This window comes from Pinus tabuliformis, chromosome 9 (genome assembly GCF_031772625.1).
Source record: "Pinus tabuliformis cultivar Carrire ecotype Pingquan chromosome 9, CPIR1, whole genome shotgun sequence".
NCBI classification, from domain to species: Eukaryota; Viridiplantae; Streptophyta; class Pinopsida; order Pinales; family Pinaceae; genus Pinus; species Pinus tabuliformis.
In genome coordinates this window covers 217,719,953-217,739,647 of record NC_142307.1, presented here as the reverse complement: position 1 = coordinate 217,739,647, position 19,695 = coordinate 217,719,953, and the positions used below count along the sequence as shown (strand labels likewise).

The following is a 19,695-nucleotide window of genomic DNA, read 5'->3' as shown; positions in this document are numbered from 1 at the left end:
TCGCTTGCTTGACTCTTAAAGTTCTCCAAGTCATGAAGGCTTAAAATAGGAGCCTCCTCTAATTGGACCCAGTCTGCCGCATTTGTAGTTTGCAAATCTATATATAACTTGTCACTTGGGAAAATATAAAATAATATATTTCCTTTTAGTTTAAATTCAACCATTTGCTTAGTGATTAAATAAAACAGTTGGATGCTTATTGCTAAAGGAAGACATTGACATGCTTATTAACCTATATGAGAAATTGCTTTTATGAGTATTTGAAAAGCCTACATTCACCATGCCATGTAAGAATGCTTTTAACGATGGGAGTAAAAGGTTGAGCATCTTATCTTATATATATATATATATATATATATTTTATTCTTTTTTAAACGATGGGAGTTAAAGGTTGAGTCTCTCTCCTCATGGGAAGGGTTTTTAGTAATAAAGATAATTGACACGCCCTTTTCACTAGTCATGCGCATGAGATAGACCGCAGTTAATAAAACGTTGCAGTGCTAATTTTAATTTGCAACAACGACCTCTGGTAAGAGTGGCTTTACAACATACAGATACTTTTTTGAATATAACGTGATTGTAATGCAATACCTAAATGAGTCAAGCAAATCTTCACATGGTTGTCACTATTATGCTCTCAAATTCTTCTGTATTGATGAGTATTTCAGACCGAGAGACACTAAGTGTACAGGTGTAGGTGCTTTGGCTCTACCCTAGTTCAAAATGCATATAAAAAGGAAAAGCGAAAACCAGTGTTCCATGCCCACCCTTTTCGTAAACTACGCTGTCGGAATTTTTCTTTCTCACTCAGTCGCAAGGAAAGACAGGCATCGATGATGATTGTTTCAATTTATTGACATGGAGAATTGATTCTTTGCGGCGTATGTCTCAGCAGCGTCGTGGGATGAGGTTTCTCTGTGGCAGCGAAGTGAACAAGCAAACTGGCGGCAGCGTAGTGAACAATGAAAACCCGATAAAGCGACAATCCAAAACTGGCGGGACTTGGGAAAAAAATGTGAAAATCAGCCCAATCAAAGACTTGTGATTCAAACTCGTGTTGACCACGAGTCAAACTCAATCAACGCGATTTGACTCGCAGAGTTTTGACTCTGCTCCTTTCACTGGCGATCCGATTTTAACTCGCGAGTACTCGCCAATTCCTGATACACTGCAGTATACTCTCATGAGACACCTCCCCTAGCACACTGCTGTTCAGGGCATGTTTGAACCCTCAAACTCTCCACGTTGTCCTTGTTTTGAGGTGGTTAGGACTACGACCTACCATAGTCCCACACTGTCACCTACAACCCACCTTTTCGCTGGTTCAAACAACCCTTCTTCAACTCGGCCTACCCTCGACCTCCTTCTAGCAGCTCGGTGCCTTGTTTTAGGCCTTAAAACAGTCCTCCTTTTTAGCTGCATTAGTCCTGCGTCTAGGGCACCATATGCCTGCAACTAGGGCACCATAGGTATGTTTAATATAGTGTTAGGGCTGCCTTCTAGGACTATGTTAGGGCTGGGTTCTAGGACTGCGTTAGCGCTGCCTTAGGATAACGTTATGCTTCTTCCTTGAGCTCCTTTAGGTCAACACATAGAACCCTTCCATCGCTTCGCTGGCCTGCCTTCTTTGCTGTGTCTAGGGCAACCTCTTTTCCTCCAACATCTAGGGCTTCCACGCCTAGATTTCTCTTCCACTAAAACCCAAGGCAAGTGGAGAGAAATCAAGATAGAAGTGTGTGTGAAATGACTCTCAAGTCATCTCCTTTTAGACTAAAACGTTGAGCACACGTGGGGTTTATTTGGTTGCTGGCCAACCTTGACGAATTGTCTTATAACACAAATAAATTCATAACTCCATGAATACTTATCAGAATCAGATGATCTTTAGATCAATCTTACACCTCTCGATGAGAGGGATCCAAGAAAAATATCAGCTGCCACAAATAAGATGACCCACATGGAGTTTGGCCCTAGTTGCCAATTTTAACACTCCCTCTCAACTAGGGAGAACTCCATCCGTTGATCCATCTGTCTGACTGTACTGTATCTGCCATCAGTGCCCTGTGTTGCTATGCTCTGCTGAACCATGAAGAAGAAGAATTGATCGAGAATGTCTCATACCATTCTCTATTGACCCGAAGTTAGTTCCATATGAAGATAGTGTGTCATTCCACTCTTATTGATCCCAGATCAATTCCAAGAGAGTGAGTCATATCACTCTTGCTGACCCGAAGTCATTTTTATTGATCTCAGATCAATATCACAAGAGTGTCTCAAACCACTCATACTGATCCCAGATCAGTTTCATTGATCCTAGATCAATGGAGGTCATCCTAGCATAGGGAGTACGGTAGATACAACGATGCGTCCATTGATAGTACTACTATGGTCCCTAACCCTATTTCCCTGCTCATTGGCTAGATGAGAGGTACTTCCCATGAGTCCTAGACTGCATGGGTAGGATGCCTCGACAAGATAACCACTCATCGTGTCCCTAAGTCGCCATGGGGTATCACAGGGGAAGGCTGAGCCATTCACCCTGTACACAACACACCATTAGTGGGGGGTGAGTTGCCCTATGGTCGTTTGTTGCTCCAATAAGTACCCCAACCCCCCAGAGCTCCCAGAGCTCAATGCATGCAACATGCAGGACCCTCATAAGAGGGTCTCTCAACGACTCCAAGTTGTTCAGGAAAGTCACAAATTTGACCTTTCCCTGGGGCTTTGACAGAATGCATGTGACCTGTACATTAGTCTCAATGCGATGGAACCTCGTTGCTTATCGATGTACCATATCCCAGATAAGGTAGTATCTGATGTCTATATGCTAGAGCAATCATAGAATACGAGATTCCTCAACAATCGAATCCCCCCTGGTTGACACAGAGGATCACGGTGGTATCCATCATGTGTACAAACAGCTCGCTGAAGAGCTTCCACAACCAGGCAGCTTCACATGAGATCATACTCGTAGCTATGTATTCGGTCTTAGCGGTGCTCAAAGCAACCGTCTTCTGCTTCCTGCTTATCTAGGATATCGAAGTAGAACCCAAAGAGAACTAGCACTCAGAAGTGCTTTTGTGATCCTCCACACTACCTGCCCAGTCAGCATTTGAATGATCATGCAGCTTCACATTTCTGGTAGTGTATCTCAATTCGTGAGAGATTGTGCCCCAAAGATATCTTAGAAGATTCTTGGCACCAATCCGGTGAGGCTCAACCATATATGAGCTCATCATGCTAGCTACAAAACATATGTCCAGACGAAAGTTCACCAAGAACATCAACGGGAATGAGTTTATGAAACTCAGAGGCATTTCCCAAATCTGGTTCGACATCACGACCATATAACTTCTGAAAGTTAAGATCCTCGAGGTAGTCACGGGCTTGCAGTTCAGCATTCCAAATCCAGAATCCAACTCCCTATTACTTTTGCAAATGAGAGGGTTTGTGCCTGTCAGAAAGAGGTCGTCCTCATAAGGTGCCAATATGAGAGGTCTATCATCCACAACCTTCAAGCAATGGTTTGGATCGACTTCACTCCTAGTGAATCTCAACTTCATCAGACAACTATCAATCCTCTCATACTAAGCCAGGGGTGTTTTGCTTCAAGCCATAGAGGGCTTTCTTCCACGTGCATACATGAGATTCCCGACCATGAATCTCAAACCCCTCGGTTGTTCTAAACCTGTGGACCTGCTACATGAGGGGAATGGTCCCCTTGTAAGATTTTCCTTCGGTACGTCTCAGACATGTACCCTCATGCTCTTCTTGAATTCAGGCATCCCTGTCACCATCTGACTCACATCAGGTAAGTAGACCTCTAGTGTTATAGATGAGATATGTCAATTGACATGAATGGACCATCCTACAGCTTGATACAAATTGCCAATCCTAACCCATGAGAAAAAGAATCTTTGAAAATTCTATTTTCAAACACGTACCTTTACATTGATGAATGCCACCTTGAAACCTTTGACTTCCATTGCCGAAATGGACACCAAGTTCTTGTGATCAGGTACATAAAAGAGATTATGTAAATGAATCGAGTTACCCTCATTCAATTGAGGGGTAACATTCCCTACACCCTTTCTGGGATAGGTGGCATTGACTCCAAGTATAATCCCACGATTGTTTCAATCTCTACCAAATTAGAGAGAGCACCCTTCTATCCGATGAAGTGCCTTGAAGCACTACAATCAATAAGTCAGATTCCCAAAGAGTCCGAAGGAGAGGGCCAATACAAGATAGTGCTTCTTTATCTTATTAGAAGTAACATTTGATTATTCATACCTGGGGTACCTTGCTTTCTTGAAGAGTTGACCGTTTCCTTGATGACCTGCATTACTTGTCATTCCTCTGATCATGTCCCTGGAATGATTGTTATCATCATCAAGTGATGTGCCCCTACCCTTCAGACACTCCTTTGCATAATGGCCGAACTTATTGCAAGCAAGGTATTTGCCTTTCCTTCCACCCTTAGATCCGAACTTCCCATTGAAGTGATCTTTAGGTAGGCCATCAGAGGCTTCCGTTGCGCCATTCTGATAATATTCTCTGCTTCGATTTCACCCTTGGTGAATTTGAAGAGGGATAAGGAATCCATTGATCCTTTTGTCCTTTCCCAACTGTCTTCGGTGATTGCTCTTTCACTCTTTTTTGGGATTTCTCTTCACCTCACCTCTAATACCATGTTATGTTTAGGTATGTTCTATGCTTAGAGCAATTTATTTCAATTTTCACAATTAGTTCAATATCTTTTCTAGATTAGCAATCACATCAGCATTAAAGTAAACTGCAGATAGAACATAAACATAAATCACATAAGACAAGGCAAGACAAGAGGACACAAGATGTGGCGCTAGCCAGGGACAAACCCCAATGTGGGGAAACCCTTGATTTATTCTTCTTATATGTTCTTCAATAGTTCAGTAGAGAAAGAGAGGGAGATAGTACATTTACAACAGAAGTCAACACTTTGACTTATCTAAATAAGAGCATAGATCATCTCTAAGAAGATGATACATGAGGTAGCTAAACTGAGTTGAACTTCGCTTCCAGATCTGATAATCTAAGGCTCTTAAAAGCCAGATTTATCAATTTAACACAAAAAATTTTTTTTTTTTGAATTTTAAAGGAGGTATTGAGTTCAAAACCCTCCTTGCATCATCCACAAAAAAAAATATCTTTTGATAAGCCCGGGATCAAATTTAAGTTGGGCTCTTCAGAAAACACGGATTGGGAGTTGGTTGGTTCAATCGAGAACTTCCCCAAACACCCGACGATCTAAAAAAAATCAAGACTGTCCTGCAAAACTCAATTTAACCATCAACAGAGAGCGAGAAAACGATAATAAAATTCAGATAAATAGAGATACTTGCTATTATATTCAAAACTTAAATTATCATTCAAACCCCAGCGACTGAGCAAGATACCTGTACTCAAATCGCTCTTCAGAAAGCTATCATCAATGGCTAAAAAGAAATTACGCATGCAAACAATACATCTTACAACATTTCCATGAAGAGTAACACTGACGAAATTTAACCCCAAAGTCTTTCTTTATTGCTCATAAAAAGATGACAAGAGAGCTTTTCGCTTAGTATATGATCCAGAGATTGGATGGAACTGACTGACAAATGACCTCCTATTTAAAGATAAATCCTCCAATGGCTAGTTCGAGTGATCCTTGTCAAAGCAATCTCGACCGTTGACGAGGATTAAAATTTCTTTTAATCTCATCCGTCGAAATTTTAAATTATTGAGGAAATTTGAATTTTTCAATTAAATGCATTTTAGTTAATTCAAAAATTAAAATTCTGAATTAATTCCCTCAAAATTTTGACTTTGACTTAACCCCAGGGACCAAAGGCTTAAAATTTAGCAAAATAATTAATTTATCTTAGTCCCTGGACCTCTTAAACTTTAATTTTTTCAGGACCAACGAATTTTGCCTTTGGAAAATTTAAATTTACTTAGGACCTAGAATTAACCAAATTTCTGGCTTAGGATTTTAATTAATTTTGGCCAGAAAATTTAATTAATTAAGCTATGAGGAGATAAATTATTTTTCTAACCCTCAAAACACTTTACATCATGATTTTTCCATTTTTTACATCTCAAGGGGGAAAACCCATTTGCAAAAGACCCTCACTATTAAAATTGGAAACTAGCGCCAAACTCCATGTGGGTCGTCTTATTTATGGCAGCTGATATTTTTCTTTGATCCCTCTCATTGAGAGGTGTAGGATTGATCTAAAGATCATCCGATTCCGATAAGTATTTATGAAAATATGAGTTTATTTTGATTATCAAGTCAAGTCGGCCAACAACTTATGTAGGCTCAGAAGCCCAACAATCATGTATATTCAACCTCTACGTTTTAGTATAAATAGAAGAGGATTTGAAGTCATTTGTTACACACACTCACTCTTGTGATCTCACTTCATCCTATTTTGGGTTTGATGAAGATGAGAGCTAGAGGGAGTGCCCTAGGGTATACGCTGCCTTAGATAACATGCCTTAGATCTAAATGTAGTCATGGGAGAATAAGCTCTACGTTGCTCAAAATGTCGGAAAAGCCGGAACTTTCGGAAAAGCCAGAACTTTCAAAAAGCTGGAAAAGCCGGAACTGTCGGAAAAGCCGAAAAAGCCGGAACTGCCAGAAGAGCCGGAACTGTCGGAAAAGCCAGAAAAGCTAGAACTGTCGGAACTGCTGGAAAAGTCGAAACTGTCGGAAAAGCCAGAACTGCTAGAAAAGCCTAAACTACTGGAAGCAGGAACTGCCGAAAAAGCCGGAATTGCCAGAAAACCGGAACTGTCGGAAAAGCCGGAACTATCGGAAAAGTCAAAACTATCGGAACTGCCGGGAACTGCTAGAACAGCCAGAGCATTTGTCTCCAAAGGAGGGCAGCATGCAAGGGACAACGAACTAAAGCTAGGGACAACAAGCAAACAAGGTGCAGCCAACACATAGGTCAGGATGGCAACATGGTGCAACAAAGGCACATAATGCAGTACAGTGATAGGTACAGTTATGATGAAATGCAGTATAGCAGTCATTGAGTGCAGATCAACGATAAGTACAACATTGGGTGCAGATCCGTGATTTGAGTAGCTCAATGATTGAATTAGCACAGTAATAGGAGCAACAACATGAAGTGCATAGCATGGTCATTAAGGTCCAGCACTGTGATGATGGGTGCAACATGGTGCAGCGCGGTGAGGTGCAGCATGATGACGAAATGCAGCACAACGATAGGTGAAGGAGTCACCTTGGAGAATCAGTTGAAGCAGCATGTCTTCCACTGATCTCATGTATCATCTTCTTAGAGATGATCTATGCTCTTATCTAGATAAGTCAAAATTGTTGATTTCTGTTGTAAACGTACTATCTCTCTCTCTCTGCTGAACTATTGAAGAACATATAAGAAGAATTGATCAAGGGTTTCCCCACATTGGGGTTTGTCCCTGGCTAGCGTCACATCTTGTCCTCTTGTCTTGGCTTGTCTTCTGCGATCTATATTTATGTTCTATCTGCAGTTTACTTTAATGCTGATGTGATTGCTAATATGGAAAAGATATTGAGCTAATTGTGAAAATTGAAATAAATTGCTCCAGCATAGAACATACCTAAAATTAACATGGTATTGGAGCTGAGGTGAAGGCAATGCTGAAGCAAGAGTGAAAGAGGAATCACCAAAGACAGTTGGGAAAGGACAAAAGGATCAGTGAATTCCTCATTCTTCTTCAAATTCACCGATGGTGAATTCGAAGCAGAGAATATTATCAGAATGGCGTAGTGGAAGTTTCTGATGGCCTACATGAAGATCACTTCATTGGGAAGTTCGGATCTGAGGGTGGAAGGAAAGGCGGATGCCTTGGTTGCAATAACTTCGGCCATTATGCGAAGGAGTGTCCGAATGGCAGAGACACATCTCTTGATGAAGATGACAATCACTCTAGGGACATCTTCAATGATCAAAGGAATGACAGGTAATGCAGGTCATCAAGGAAATGGTCTACTCTTCAAAGAAAGCAAGGAACCCCAGGTATGAAGAATCAAATGTTGTTTCTGATAAGATAAAGAAGAATTATCTTGTATTGGCCCTCTCCTTCAAATTCTTTGGGAATCTGGCTTATTGATTGTAGTGCTTCAAGGCACTTCATCGGATAGATGGGTGCACTCTCTAATTTGGTAGAGATGGAAACAATCATGGGATTATACTTGGAGCCGATGCCACCTATCCCGAAAAGGGTGTAGGGAATGTTATCCCTCAATTGAATGAGGGTAACTCAATTCATTTACAGAATCTCTTTTATGTACCTGATTGCAAGAAGAACCTGGTGTCCATTTCAGCAATGGAAGTCAAAGGTTTCAGGGTGGCACTCATCGATGGAAAGGTACATGTTTGAAAATAGAATTTTAAAAGATGTTTTTGAGTTCAAGGTTGTATCAAGTTACAGGAAGTCTACTGGGGACCATGTCCATTGACACATAGCACTGAAGGTCTGTCAGTCAGATGGTGATAGGGATGCCTGAATTCAAAAAGAGCATGAAAGTACATGTCTGAGATGTACCGAAGGAAAATCTTGCAAGGGGACCATTCCCCTCATGTAGCAGGTCCACTGGTTTGGAACAACCCGAGGGATTTGAGATTGATGATCAAGAATATCACGTATGCAAGTGGAAGAAAGCTCTCTATGGCTTGAAGCAAAACTCTCCGGGCGTAGTATGAGAGGATTGATAGTTGTCAGATGAAGCTGAGATTCACTAGGAGTGAAACCAATCCAAACCATTACCTGAAGGTTGTGGATGATAGACCTCTCATACCGGCACCTTATGAGGACGGCCTATTTCTGACAGGTGCAGACTCTTTCATTTGCAGAAGTAAGAGGGAGTTGGATTCCGAATGTGGAATGATAAACTGCAGCTTGTGACTACCTCGAGGATCTTAACTTTCAGAAGTTATATGGTAGTGATGTCGGACCAAATTTGGGAAATGCCTCTGAGTTTCATAAACTCATTTACGTTGATGTTCTTGGTGAACTTCTGTTCGGACATATGTTTTGTAGTTAGCATGGTGAGCTCATATTTGGATGAGCCTCATTGGATTGGTGCCAAGAATCTTTTGAGATATCTTCGGGGCACAATCTCCCATGGATTGAGATACACTGCCGGAAATATGAAACTGCATGACTATTGAATGCTGACCGGACAGGTAGTGTGGAGGAACAATAGAGCACTTCTCAGTGCTAGTTCTCTTTGGATTCTGCGTCGATATCGTGGATGAGCAGGAAGAAGAAGTTGGTTGTTATAAGCACCGCCGAGACCAGATACATAGCTACGAGTATGATCTCGTGTGAAGCTGCATGGTTGCAGAAGCTCCTAAGTGAGTTGTTTGTACACATGATCAATACCACTGTGATTCTCTATGACAACCAGAGGGGGATTCGATTATTGAGGAATCTCGTATTCGATGATTGCTCCAGCAAATAGACATCAGATACTGCCTTATCTAGGATATGATAAGTCGATGAGCGAGGAGGCTCCATCGCATTGAGACTGATGTACAGGTCGCAAACATTTTGTCAAAGCCTCAAGAAAGATCAAATCTGTGATTTTCCCGAATGACTTGGAGTCGTTGAAAGGCCTTTGTAAAAGGGTTCTGCATGTTGTATACATTGAGCTCTGGGAGCTCTGGGGGGTTTGGGGTACTTCTTGGAGCAACATGTGACCACAGGGCGACTCACCATCCCCTGGTGGTGCACTATGTACAGGGTAAGAGGTTTAACCATTTCCCTGTGATACCCCGTGGCGACTGTGGACAGGATGATTCATTCTCCTGTGGGCCAGGATGATTTGTTCTCCGTGGCGACTGTGGAACAGGATGATTCGTTCTCCTGTGGGCCAGGATGATTCGTTCTTCGTGGCGACTGTGGAACAGGATGATTCGTTCTCCTGTGGGCCAGGATGATTCGTTCTCCATGGCGACTGTGGAACAGGATGATTCGTTCTCCATGGCATCCACTGATAGGATGATTCGTTCTCCTGTCGAGGCATCCTACCCATGCAGTCTGGGACTCATGGGAAGTACCTCTCATCTGATAAATGAGCAGGGGAATGAGGATAGGGACCATAGTAGTTCTATCGATGGACGCATCGTTGTATCCACCGTACTCCCTATGCTAGGATGACCTCCATTGATCTGGGATCAATGAAATTGACTTCGGGTCAGTAAGAGTGATGTGACACACTCCCTTTAGATGAAACTGACTTCGGGTCAGTAAAGAATGTTATGAGACATTCTTGATCAATTCTTCTTCTTCATGGTTGAGCAGAACAGAGCAGATCAGAGCGAAGCAGAGCAGTGCAGGGCACTGATGGCAGAGATAGTACAGTCGGACATATGGATCAACGGATGGAGTTCTCCCTAGTTGAGAGGGAGTGTTAAAATTGACAACTAGGGCCAAACTCCATGTGGTTCGTCTTATTTATGGCAGTTGATATTTTTCTTGGATCCTTCTCATCGAGAGGTGTAGGATTGATCTAAAGATCATCCGATTCTGATAAGTATTTATGAAGATATGAATTTATTTTGATTATCAAGTCAAGTCGGCCAACAACTTATGTGGGCTCAGAAGCCCAACAGTCATGTCTATTCAACTTCTACGTTTTAGTATAAATAGAAGAGGACTTGAAGTCATTTGTTACACACACTCACTCTTGTGATCTCACTTCATACTGTTTTGGGTTTGATGAAGATGAGAGCTAGAGGGAGTGCCCTAGGGTATACATTGCCCTAGATAACATGCCCTAGATCTAATTGCAGTCACGGGAGAATAAGCTCTAGTTGCTCAAAACACTGGAAAAGCTGGAACTTTCGAAAAAGCTGGAACTGCCGGAAAAACCTGAAAATCCGAATTTGCCGGAAAAGCCGGAACTGTCGGAACTGCCAGAAAAGCCGGAACTGCCGGAAAAGCTAGAACTGCCGGAAAGCCGTAACTGTCGGAAAAGACGGAACTATCGGAAAAGCCGGAACTGTCAGAAAAGCCAGAACTGTCAGAAAAGCCAAAACTATCGGAAGTCGGAACTGCCGGAAAAGCTGGAATTGCCAGAAAGTCGGAACTGCCTGAAAAGATGAAAAAGTCGAAACTACCGAAACTGCTGGAGCATCTATCTCCGAAGGAGGGCAGCATGCAAGGGACAACTAACTAAAGCTAGGGACAACAAGCAAGCAAGGTGCAGCCAACACATAGGTCAGGATGGGAACATGGTGTAGCAAAGGCACATAATGCAGTACAGTGATAGGTACAATCATGATGAATGAAGCATGATGAAATGCAGCATAGCAGTCATTGAGTGCAGATCAACGATGAGTACAACATTGGGTGAAAATCCGTGATAAGAGCAGCTCAATGATTGAAGCAACACAGTAACAGGAGCAACAACATGAAGTGCATAGCATGGTCATTAAGGTCCAGCATTGTGATGATGGGTGCAACATGGTGCAGCGCGGTGAGGTGTAGCATGATGACGAAATGAAACACAACGATAGGTGAAAGAGTCACCTTGGAGAATCAGTTGAAGTAGCATGTCTTCAACTGATCTCATGTATCATCTTCTTAGAGATGATCTATGCTCTTATCTAGGTAAGTCAAAATTGTTGACTTCTGTTGTAAACATACTTTCTCTCTCTCTCTCTCTCTTTCTCTCTGTGCTGAACTATTGAAGAACATATAAGAAGAATTGATCAAGGGTTTCCCCCCATTGGGGTTTGTCCCTGGCTAGCGCCACATCTTGTGTGCTCTTGTCTTGGCTTGTCTTTTGCGATTTATATTTATGTTCTATCTGCAGTTTACTTTAATGCTGATGTGATTGCTAATCTGGAAAAGATATTGAGCTAACTGTGAAAATTGAAATAAATTGCTCTAGCATAAAACATACCTAAAATTAACACTCACAGACTACCCAGTTCGGCGACACAAATATAATCTAGCAGATGAAGCAATTTGTAATAAAATAACCTAACCAAATAGTTAGGATTATTCCCAAATCACTTTTACATAGACTCAATCTAGAACCTGGGACTCCCATAAGATTCCAGTGACAATATCCATTTCGGCTTTGGGGTAAGGTTGAAGGAAAACTCTGCGGTCCATCTGAGAATGGATCGATGAGACAAAAAACCTACCAGAATGTAGATCGTCACTAGAAAAGTAGGTTTACCTAGGTGATTACATGCACGACACGGATCTGTTGAGATTATTTACATTATACACATGCATACTGGGTTTACATTATAAGATCATGATCAAGCTAATGACGATAGCTAGACGACACAAACACATCGATCAGGAACTATCACTTTTGTGAAAAAAGGGGGTGTACTGCTATGGGTCGTTGACATGTAGTGGTCAACATCTGGCTCTACTTGGGGACATGTTGCTGCACTGGAGAAATGTGAGAATCCAGAATCTGCATCCACGCAACACACAACAAAACATAAGTAGCGTCCATCCAAAAATCATCATATAACGTTAAGCATAGGAAAAATATAAGCTCTTCTTTTATTAACTAGTTTAACAACATGAAAAACACAAATCTAACTACAAAATGAAATACTAAAATAACAGGGCATAAGGTTAGAAATATAATACAAAGATGCCCCATGGCATCAGATATGTTCAATATAGTGCATACTGAGCATTTACGTGCTTTCAGGCAAATCTGTCGGTTGTTTCTCAGATGTGCCATGTCCAATTCTACATACGGTAGGACTTTTTCCTATCTGAAAATCAAGTTGCTCGCAGCCATCAGAGGCATCAAATTGCTTTCTCATTCTCTTTCTCTTGCGCTTTTTCTTTGTGGCAGGTTGTATCACTGATGATGTGGAACATTCTGCTTCAAAAATTTCAGATGAAGTATGTAAGATATGCATGACATGTCTCTCTTCATTCTGCATCTGCTCTGTCAAGAATGATGGATCAGTGTCACAGGTGTTATGAGTTATAACGTGATCTTCTATGACTGGTGGATTAACGTTTAACCATGTGAGCGTCAACCTGATTCTTATCAATTTCAATTTTATCGGGTCACCTTTAATTAACCACTTTTCAATGGAACAAATAACCTCCTCATAATAAGATGGAGCTCGCGGCAACAGATAAGGAGGCTTCTGATCTGTTGACGTATCCTTGTTTCTTTCATCCTCTGACCGATGTTGAAATTTCTGTACCTGTATTGTTATGGCATCCATCTGGTTAGAGCGTTCAACCTTCATAGCACTGACTTCCTTGGCATGGTTTTCCTCCATGGTCAATAACTTATTGAGAATACATATCTGACCAGCTTCGACATATTTTATTACTTTTTCATTCTTTGCTTTCATGCCCATGAAACAGTTTTGCATACAGTTTATCTCTTTCTTATGATTTGCTTGCATGGTAGCCAACTGATTATTATAATCGAATCTCATGTTGGTCATTTCTTCATCCATAGTTAATAACTTGCTTTGCATAGAATTAATTTCTCTGCCATGATTAGCTTTCATGGTTTCCATTTCCTTCTGCATGTTGGTCCTCATATCCTCCATATTCTGAGCACATTTTTCTGCTACGGTGGTTACGTGATCGGATTTTTTAATTTTCATGATTTCCATCTCCTCATCACGTTTTTCTAGTTGAATGTATAAAGGTCTCATATCCGTGACATAATCAGTTACAAATTTCTCTTGATTAAGCTCCATATTTTTTACCAGCTGCGTTTGACTGAAATGCATGTCTTTAATCGACTGCTTTAGTTCTTCTATAATTTGCTTATCATTTTCCCTTTCATTGTCGACATTGATTTGACAACTTGTTCCTGCTTTTCCACTATCATGGATTTGACTTGCAACGGTACAAGTGGATGGCACACTCTAATATGGAGAATTGTTTTGAAATCTTTCATTGACAGTGGGATCTTTCACAAGATCACTTTCATTCTGTTGCATAATTTTAGGGGCATAAGGCGAGCTACCTTGATAACCATATCTATCTATAAAAGCATTGACGATGTCTTGTAAAGAAGTGAAAGAATCTTCAGGACAATTATTAAACCAATTCAAAGCATCACCCTCTAAAGAAAAGGCAAATAGACACATTTTGACATCTTCATGATCATACTGGGGAGAACTACAATATCTGAGTATTGTATGAGTAAACCTGCATAGATGCTTTCTAACAGCGATTGAATCACCACCCGAGAACAAAGACAATTTATGAATGGCCACTTCCGGAATATCATGGAGAAAATCAGTAAAATGACACGGGGTAAATGAATCATCCATGATGAATTGCCTGAGGGATGATAGAGAGAGACCCTTGCTCAAGAAAATCAAGAGATCCACAAGAAGCGAGCTTTTAGTAGAAATTCTTGTAAGAAATGATAGAAGTGGAGTCGCCACTTGAACATGAATCTAACTCTAGGATCCAAAATGCAACAAACAACTGGATATAAGGGAGGGCTTCTTGTCTGAGAAATAATAAATGGAAGAAATGGAGTCGCCACCCAAACAAGAAACGAACTGAAATGTCCAGGTGCTAAAGGTGTAGATGAAACGATTAATGAGATGATGAAAGATAGGGCGATGAAAAGATCAAATGATGCCAGGAAATGTTGTGTCACTTGACCGACTAATGAATGGCGGAAAATATGAGATGATTAAAATGATGTTGAGGAAACCAAGGACAAAAAAACTCTATCGCTTGCAATGACGCCAAAAAATGTTGTCGCACAGAATGTCTAGGCACCATGACAACGCTTAGATCGGGGGCTGTCACCCTGATCCCCAATCTCTCCGTTTAAGCTCTCTCCTAGGCAAGTCAAGGGGGGTAGTCCCTAAGGTAAATGGATGAGAAAGCTTGTGGAACACGGGCTCTAGGAGATTTTAGTGATGGACAACTTAACGAATTTAAATGAATCTTGAGTAACTCAGATTAATAGATCAAACACTAATGTAACCAAGACACGACCGCCAACTAGAGATAATTATAGACCAATGCCTTCAATCAAGTAAGAAAACAAGTCATCCAAAATATTTTTCCAATATGTGACGAACAGTGACAATTATGAATGATTAATATAAACCCCCAAAACTTTAACATGCAAGAGATTCAAAATCTAAAATGATTCTCATTTAACTGCCCAGATCTAGATTCAAATAACTTTCTCCAACAGCGAAATATGATTTAAAACATTTATTTCACCTTGACCATAGAAAAATATGCATTTAATAACACTAAGGAACTTCAAATTTAAATCTTAATTATTCCTTAGGCGATAACTAAAAAAAACAAATCAACGGGTTAAAAAAATCGAAATTTTTAATGGGCCATAGGCCACATTAAAAATTTTAATGTTTAAGCGAAAACCCCGTAATTTATTTCATTTTTATTATTTTTTTAGAAATTCTTTAAAATTTTAGAATTTTTATTTTTTTTTTTTAATTTTTAGGATTTTTTAGATTCTTTTTAAATTTTTAGGATTTATTGAATTTTTTAAATCAGAAATAAAAGAAAGAAAAATAAAATGTGAAAAGGTTAATTTTTAAAAAGTTTTTAGATTTTTTAAATGAAAAAAAAGAGGTGAATTTTGTTTGTTTGTTTGTTAAAGTCTTAAGTTAAAATTTAAATGAAATTAAAAAAAAATATACACACCCTAGCTATTTACTAACCTAAAACTAAACCAAACTAAACCAAATGCATATCTCACAATGAAAATAAAAGTAAAGTAACCCTAACCATATACAAACTAAATAAAAAGATCAAATAAAAAAACAAAATCAAAATAATTCAAAACAAAATAAAATTCATAAAGCTATAATACATCACACCTAACCCAACCCTATGAATGCACAAAGTAAAAAAAAAAGGAAAACATAAATGTAAATATAACCCCAACTCTAAATGAAAATACAAGTGTGATCGCATACATGGAATGAATGTCGAAAGTGTATTGCTGTTGTGCACATGCAAGTCGATGGAAATGGAGGAAGGAGCAGGTGGAAAGGAGAGGCTGCAGGTAAGGAGGCAGCGTGTAAATGGATAGTAGAACGAGGCAACTTGAGGGTATTTCGTGGAGGGATAAGGCAATGATGGAGTAGAATGCATGAAGGGCAGGTAGCACGAAGAGGGCTGAGGGTAGACAAAGGTTGAAGCAAGGAAAGGGTATCGTGGCTTGAAGATAAGGACGGACAACTAGGGTTATAGCAGCGTGAATGAGCAGGGATGACGGGTTTAAAGTTGGACTGATATGGCAGCAAGGAAGGAACTTCGAAAAAGGAGATGCGTGAGGGAAGATGGAGCAGGCAATGCTACTATGGTTGGCATATGAGGCAACAAAAGAAGATAATTTCAGACAGCAAGGGAGAAAAATAAAACCCAAGGCAGCAAATCCCTAAGAAAATTTGAAAATAAATTTGCTGGAAAAACCCCAGGCAACAAACAGATCTGAAATCCTCAGGAAACAGAGAAACTATAGCCCAAACTCAAGATCAACCTAGAAAAACGAATCTCACACTTATGCTCCAGATTTATCAATGAAACCCCTGCAAAGTTAAATTTCTAGATTTAAAAAAAATTTGAAAACCCTTGGATTGCAAAAATAATGCCCCTGCCAAAGCGGTTTTGAGGCCAGATCTTATGCTCCAGGGGCTAGATCTGGCGTCAAAATCAAACTTCACCTTCAGATTTGCAACCTGTTTCTGAAAACACAAACACCCAGAAAAACAAATGAAACCCTAGAAACCCTAGTAAGAGAAATTAAAAAATTTACAGATCTATGCACAGGGACAACAAATCTATTAGATCTGGCGAGTGTGAGTCCAACTCCGCTCCCAGATCTGATAATCTAAGGCTCTTGAAAGCCAAATTTATCAATTTAGCACAGAAAAATTAAATTTTTTGAATTTTAAAGGAGGTACCGAGCTCAAAACCTTCATGCATCACCCACAAAAAAATTATCTTATGATAAGCCTGGGATCAAATTTAAGCTGGGCTCTTCAGAAAACACGGATCGGGAGTTGGTTGGTTCAAGCGAGAACTTCCCTGAACGCTCGATGATCTAAAAAAAAAATCAAGACTTTCCTGCAAAACTCAATTTAACTATCAACATAGAGCGAGAAAACGATAATAAAATTCAAGTAAATAGAGATACCTGCTATTATATTCAAAACTTAAATTATCATTCAAACCCCAGCGACTGAGAAAGATACCTGTACTTAAATCGCTCTTCAGAAAGCTATCATCAATGGCTAAAAATAAACTACGCATGAAAACAATACATCTTATAGCATTCCCATGAAGAGTAATACCGGCAAAATTTAACCCCAAAGTCTTTCTTTATTGCTCATAAAAAGATTACAAGAGAGCTTTTCACTTAGTACACGATCCAGAGATCGGATGGAATTGACTGACAAATGACCTCCTATATAAAGATAAATCCTCCAAAAGCTAATTCGAGTCAGTGTTGATAATATCGGTATCGGGAAAATATCAGCGAGGGTCCAGAAAATATCTTATCGGCAATATCGGCGAAAATATCGGCAAAATATCAACAAATATCGGCAAGCATAAAAAATGCATAATGTATTCATTTTTTTTCAGATTTTTAAACATATAAAGCAATAACAACATGAAATAAACACATTGGCACATAAATACGAAGAAAACACTAATATATATGATGTCAAATAGAAATGATACATCAAAGGCGATACCAAATCCTGCTGATCCCTGATAATTGTCCATTCAAGGACCCAAATGTGGAGAACCAATACAAAATAACATCACATATATAAAAGTATCTCATCATCATGAGTTATATGTAGCACAACAAATAAAACTAGCAACTATCTATCTGAAATCACTGCCCTCTCCCCCTTTTACGGGAAAACATGATGGGCTGTTTGCCAAGCCTGCCCCTAATAGTAGGAGGCCCTGACCCTGCCTCTGCACCTAATGTCAGATAATAAGTGCTAGGTATGGGGCTATGCTCTCCTATATCTATAGCAGATGGTGTTGACGCTGATGCTCCCGCAGTGTCCTCCTCCTCCTCCTCCTGCTCCTCCTCTGAGTGCTGCTGCTCCTCTGACTCCGAGTCCTCCTCTTGCTGCCCCTGCTCTAATGGATCATCTGCCACTGGCTCTAACCATGAAGGTGACTCCTCCAAGAGGGGCTCCTCAGACTCCACCCTCCATGGAGACAATACATCAATATTGTCTAAGCTAAGTCACATGACATGAGGACACGAGACACGGAGGACACGTAAATACGAGTATTCAATACGAAACACAACGACCTGGAAAGAAGACATGGGGGACACGTTTTAAATATAAATACCAAAATATAGTCTTTTATCCATAATAAATTGCAGGTTGCAGCTTATCTAATCAAATTAAAATATAATTACTTCTCAAAGTTCATAGTTCACTTTAAAAAAATAAATAGAATCAAAATTTACTATTTAGAAATTAGAATGTGATATGCTTGGTCTTGATTCTTGAATATTCAATGTTCATTGTTCATGTACAACTTACAAGCACATAAGAAAATAACTAAAGTCTAATCCTATTGATTTCCTCTGCCCCTCTTGCGAGAAAATGCCACAGCTTTCCCTTTCCCTCTAGATGTAGATGCTGGTGCTGGTGGAGTTGGCAGTGGAGTTTGCTATGCTCTAGAAGCTGAAGAACTAGAAGTAGGAGCTATAGGAGGTAGACCACGTCCTCTACTGGTGGCAGGGGTAGCCCGGGCAGGTGGTGTCACCTGGAAACATTACAATCTCCCAATCCTGAAATCCTAAAAAACTGATAAGTCTGCTGCATTTTGAATGAAATCTAAAATTCTACTTTCTCCATATGAAATCCAATGAGGTCGGAACCACTCTCAAAAATCCTGAGTCATTTCATGGTAATGTTAAAAATTTAAGTAAAAGGATGAAAATGAAGATTAAGTAGAATGCCACTTTTACTTTAAGAATTTAACATTACCATGGATAGCATATCAATACTAGGGCCTAGAATGCTCAAACCCTCCTTGGCAGCAACCACATAGCTCTCCCCTTCCTTCTCCAGCAATCAGAAATGAAAATGATATGAAAAAAAACCAAAATCGGATTTTTATAGGCCGTGCAGAATTTTTTTACAGTCACCGGGCGATATTTTCGATTATCGCGCTATATTTTCCGAAATATCGGCGATATTTCGGAAATCGCGCGATATTTTCAAAAGCCAAAAATATCGCGATATTTTGTCGCCGATATATCGGCTCGTCGAAAATATCGCGATATTTCCGAATATCGCCGATATCTCGGCGATATTATCAACACTGGTTCGAGTGATCCTCGTCAAAGCATTCTCGACTGTTGATGAGGATTAAAATTTCTTTTAATCTCATTCGTCGAAATTTTAATATATTGAGGAAATTCGAATTTTTCAATTAAATGCATTTTAATTAACTCAAAAATTAAAATTTTGAATTAATTCCTTCAAAATTTTGACTTTGACTTAACCCCAAGGACCAAAGGCTTAAAATTTAGTGAAATAATTAATTTACCTTAGTCCCTGAACCTCTTAAACTTTAATTTTTTAAGGACCAACGAATTTGGCCTTTGGAGAATTTAAATTTACCGAGGACTTAAAATTAATCAAATTTCTG

The 19,695-nt window shown here is 39.8% G+C and overlaps 1 protein-coding gene across 3 annotated transcripts in view; it reads left to right on the top strand.

Annotated features, from left to right (window-relative positions):
- The window catches only part of LOC149147938 (acyl-CoA thioesterase II), a 304,813-nt gene that overhangs the window by 270,333 nt on the left and 14,785 nt on the right, over positions 1-19,695 (top strand). The window lies entirely within an intron of this gene.